This window comes from Chiloscyllium plagiosum, unplaced genomic scaffold (genome assembly GCF_037043375.1).
Source record: "Chiloscyllium plagiosum isolate Xiang-an unplaced genomic scaffold, Cpla_swu_hap1 HiC_scaffold_8, whole genome shotgun sequence".
Classification (NCBI taxonomy): domain Eukaryota; kingdom Metazoa; phylum Chordata; class Chondrichthyes; order Orectolobiformes; family Hemiscylliidae; genus Chiloscyllium; species Chiloscyllium plagiosum.
The window spans coordinates 30,383,711-30,389,103 of NW_028270146.1; the positions used below are offsets into that span (position 1 = coordinate 30,383,711).

Sequence of the window (5,393 nt, forward strand, 5' to 3'; positions counted from 1 at the left end):
CTGTCTTTGCTTGTTTTACCAAAATGCAATACCTCACACTTATCCAAATTAAATTCCATATGATGGGTGCATTTGAATAAAGGAGCGACGATATCCGCTGAAAAAGTGGAGAAGGAAATTTGAAATGACAGTTGAACATTTAATTTGCTCCCTAATTAAATTTCCAAACAAATGGGTGATTTTAGTGAGTTTGTGCCTTGGTGGGTATACCATTTTAAAATGGGAGACAGGATGATAAAAATGAGGAACATCAGGAATGAGAACCCCAGAATTAGGTGCTATCTATTATTTTTAAAGTTTGGAAAGTCTTTCAAACCCCACAAAATTCCTGGCCGTTATCTCCCATTCGTAAATGCTGCCTTTCCATGGGGAGCTGTATGAATGATTTAAAGAAAATATAAAAGCAAAATGCTGCAGATGCTGGAAATCTGAAACAAACGCAGGGAATGGTTGAGAAACTCAGCAGGTCAGTCAGCCTCTCTGGAAACAGAAGGAGTTTCTCCAGCATTCTCAAGTTCAAATAATTTAAACCCTTTTTGAGGCAACTGTAGGTAGCTTGTCTGTACCAAGAATCCCATTGTTTAATATTATCCCATTTCCAACACTGACTTTATTAAACAAAGGCTACCCTTTGAATGGTAACCACTTTACGTCTGTTTGCCACTCTTCCTAAGAGTGTTCCCTTCTTTTTTCAAATTCAACTTTTGGGAAATAGTCTCAGTGGCTGAGTTAGCACTTATTGTCTGTCCCCAGTTGTCCTTGACAAGGTGGTCATGAGCCACCTTCTTGAACTGTAGCAGCCCTTTTGCTGTGGGAAGATCCATAATGTCATCAGTCAGAGAATTCCAAGATTTTGACACAGCAATACTGAAAGGACAGTGATATGGCAGGATTGTGAGTGTTTGGTTAGAATTCACATGTGGTAGTGTTATAGATGATAGTGGTTGTGGGTTTTGCTAGGTGGTGTGTAAGGATCTTTGATGATTTTCTGTGGTACATCTCATAGATTTTACACACTGATGTGACAGACAGTCAGTGGCGGAGGGAGATGTTTGTGGATGTGTTGTCAATCAAACAGGCTTGGATGGTGTCAAACTTCATAAGTATTGTTGAAGCTGCATTCATTCAGACAAGTGATGACTATTCCATCAAACTCCTCTGTTGACACTTCCAGATGTTGAACAGGCTTTGTGGTGTCAGGTGGTCAGTTATTCATTGTAATATTTCAAGCCTCTAACCTGTTGTTTTAGCCACTTATGTGGTATTTATGTGGTTAGCTCAGTTCAGTTTCTGGTCAATGGTAACTTCCAGGATGTTGTAAATTGGGGATTCGGTGAAGTTAACACTATTAAGTCAAGAGGTGATGATTAGATTGTCTCTTATTGGAGATGGTCATAGCTTGGCATTTGTGTAGTGTGAATGTTACTTGCCACTTGTCAGCTCAAGCCTAGGTGCTGTTCAGACCTTGTTCCATTTAGATATGGTCTGCTTTAGTATCTGAGGAGGCATGAACGGTGCTGAACATTCTGCAAACATTGGCAAACATCATCAATTTTGATCTTATGCTGGAGGGAAGATCATCAATGAAGATGGATGAGCCCAGGACATTACCCTGATGAACTCCTGCATAAATGTGCCAGAGCTAAGATGACTGATCTCCAACAACCACATATAAATCATGAAATTAGATATTCACTCACCAACTCAAATTTCTAAGTGCAATGTGATGCCCCAGCTATGACTTCAACCAGTGAAGAGCCTTTTCCTTGGTTCCCATTGAGCCCAGTTTTAGTGGACACATGGTCAAATGTGATCTTTTCATCAAAGGCTGTCAACTTCATCTCACCTCTGGAATTCAACCCTTTTGTCTGTGTTTGAACCAAAGCTGTGATGATGTTAGGAGCTGGGCATCACTGAGCAGGTTATTGCTGAGCAGCTGCTGCTTGATAGCACTGTTGTTAACACCTTCCATCACTTTACTGATGATCCAGAGTACACTGATAATGATTAGCTGAGTTGGATTTGGCTTGATTTGGAGATACCGGTTTTGGACTGGGGTGTACAAAGTTACAAATCACACAACACCAGGTTATAGTCCAACAGGTTTAATTGGCAGCACTAGCTTTCGGAGCGCCAGTCCTTTATCAGGTGGTTGTGAGTACACAATTGTAAGACACAGAATTTATAGCAAAAATTTACAGTGATGTAACTGAAATTATACATTGAAAAATGCCTTGATTGTTTGTTGAGTCTCTCATCTTTTAGAATGACCATGGTAGGTGCACTTCTTTCATATGTAAATCACAAAACTTTTTCTAAAAGTTACATTCTCAGATTAACGTAACAATTGGTGTCAGCATAGATAAAATGTTGAGACGATGAAGGTGTTAGCCCCCTGTTTTCCCTGTCTGTGCCATAATTCTAATCTAAAAAGTGAGTTAACAGAGTCTTCCATGGATTCATGCAGTTTTTGAGTGAAGTACTACGTAACACTGCAAGTACAAATTCACCCCACAAACGTATATGTGTATGTGTGCAATTGGGTTTTTGTGTGTGTGTATGTCTGGGGTGGGGGTTTGTGAGTGCTTGTGAGAGAGAATGTATATATGTGTGTGTGCGTGAGTGTAAACTAGTCCAAGTCTGTGAGAGGGTTCATGTGTGAGTGTGGGAGTGTGTGTGTCTGTAGGTGTGTATGTGTGTCTCTGGGATGGGGTGTTGTGAGTGTTTGTGAGAGAGAGTGTATATGTGTGTGTGAGTGTAAAGTGTGTAAGTCTGTGAGAGGATGCATGTGTGAGTGTGGGAGGATGTGTGTGCGCGTAGGAGTATCTGTGTGTGTGTGTGTGTATAGCGCAATGGTGGTCATTTGCAGTGTGACATGAACCCAAGGTCCCGGTTGAGGCCCTTCCTATGGGTACTGAACTTAGCTATCAGCCTCAGCTTGGCCACTTTTTGCTGCTGCCTGTTCTGAAGTCTGCCTTTGAGGACGGTCACCCGAAGGTCTGAGGTTGAGTGTCCTGGACCGCTGAAGTGTTCTCCAGCTGGGAGGGAACACTCCTGTCTGTTGATTGTTGTGCGGTGCCCATTCATCCATTGCCGTAGCCTTTGCTCGATTTCACCAATGTACCATGCCTCAGGGCATCTTTGCCTGCATCATATAAGATAGACAACATTGGCTGAATCACATGAGTACCTGCCACGTATATTGTAGGAGGTGTCCCCATGTGTAATGGTGGTATCTATGTCCACACTCTGACAGGTCTTGCAATGCCTACCATGACAAGGTTGTACAGAATTGTCCTGAGAGCCGGGCATTTTGCTACGAACAATGATCTGTTTGAGGTTTGGCGGTTGTTTAAAGGCAAGCAGTGGAGGTGTGGGGAAGGTCTTGGCGAGGTGCTCATCCTCGTTGATAATCTGTTGCAGGCTGCGAAGAACATGGCGTAGTTTTTTGGCTCCTGGGAAATACTAGACAACGAAGGGTACCCTGTTGGTTGCAGCACGTGTCTATCCCCTGAGGAGGTCATTACGGTTCCTTGCTGTGGCACATCAGAACTGGCGGTTGAAGAGTTGAGCATTATATCCTGTTCTTATGATGGCATACCTGAGTATTTCCAGATGCCCGTCACATTCCTCCTCATCTGAATAGATCCAGTGTACGTGTAGGGCTTGTCGATAGGGGATGGCTGTTTTAATATGTTTTGGGTGGAAGCTGGAGAAGTGCAGCATTGTGAGGTTGTCTGTGGGTTTGCGGTAGAGTATAGTGCTGAGTTGTCCATACTTGATAGAGATGCATGTATCCAAGAATGAAACAGATAGTAGAGCGTAGTCTATGGGCGAGTTTGATGGTGGGATGAGACTTGTTGATAACACTTTGTAGTTTTATCAGTGACTCCTCGCCATGGGTCCAGTGGAAGAAAATGTCGTCAATGTACCTGGTGTATAATGTTGGTTGGAGGTCCTGTGTAGAGAAGAAGTCTTGTTCGAACCTGTGCATGAAGATGTTGGCATATTGGGGTGCAAATCTGGTCCCCATGGCTGTTCCATGTGTCTGGATGAAGAACTGGTTGTCAAAAGTGAAGATGTTGTGATCGAGGATAAAGTGGATGAGTTGTAGGATGGTGTTTGGAGATTGACAGTTGTTGCTGTTGAGTACTGAGGCTGTTGCCACGATACCGTCATTGTGGGGGATGCTGGTGTAGAGTGCTGACATGTCCATCGTGATGAGTAATGTTCCCAGTTCGACTGATCCGTGGGTGCTGAGCTTCTTTAAGAAACCCATAGTGTCGCGACAGAAGCTGGGGATCCCCTATACAATGGGTTTCAAGATGCCTTCAAGATAGCAGGGGAGATTCTCACACAGGGTCCTATTGCCTGATATGATGGGACATCCTGGTGTATTGGCTTTGTGTATCTTTGAAAGGCAGTAGAAATTGCCTACACGAGAAGTACGTGGGATTTGGACACGTAGGGAACTCTGAAGAACTGGATCCAAAGTCCTGATCAATGTGTTGAGTTCACGGGTGTGTTCTTTGGTCGGATCAGCTAGTAGTTGCCTGTAGTGTTCCTGGTTGTTCAGTTGTCGGTACACTTTCTTGTAGTAATCTGACTATTCTGAATGATGATGGCTCCTCCTTTATCTGCTGGTTTGATGACAATGTTGTGATTGGTTTTGAGAGCATGGATGGCATTGTACTGTGAAGTGGTGACGTTTTGCTCTACCTTGTGGGTACGGCTGATGAATCTGGCATTTATATATTTCCTGACGGTTTGAGAATACATGTCAAGCCCAGGGCAGTGGCTCTCTTGTGGGGTCCAAGTTGACTCCTTCTTTGGTTGCTCCTCTACAGATCCCTGTGATGACTGTTCCGGTTCGTCAGTGGGCTCATTGGGATCACTGTTGGCACCTTGAAAGAATTCCCGAAGTTTCATTCATCTGATGAACTCCTCAGTGTCTGCTGCAAGAACCAAGGGGTCCATTTTGGTGGTGGGGCAGAAATTGAGATCCCTGCTCAGGACTCCAATCTCTTCCAGACAAAGGGTGTGGTCCGATAAGTTCCACACTGTGTCTTCCCCACAGTGATAGTACAAGGCCTACCTGTTCAATTTTCACCATTATGATGTAGATGCCAGGTTTGTATCTTTACTGGAAGAGCTTGGCAAGATCTGGAGCACAAATCTTCAGTACTATTGCAGGAATAATGTCAGGGCCCATTGCCTTTGCTGTATCCAATTGTTTCTTTATTCACTCTGTGCAGAGTGAATGTTGTGAAAATGTTTCCACAAGTGATAAGATGAGGATTCAAGGACACAGCCCGAGAGTGAAAGGTGGCCCTTTAGAATTGAGATGAGGAGGAATTTCTTCAGTCAGAGGATAGTTAATCTATGGAACTCAT

General features: G+C 43.6%; 1 pseudogene; it reads right to left on the reverse strand.

Annotated features, from left to right (window-relative positions):
- Positions 1 to 647: 647 nt before the first annotated feature.
- LOC148149371 (uncharacterized) lies at positions 648 to 4,279 on the reverse strand (annotated as a pseudogene).
- Positions 4,280 to 5,393: the final 1,114 nt, after the last annotated feature.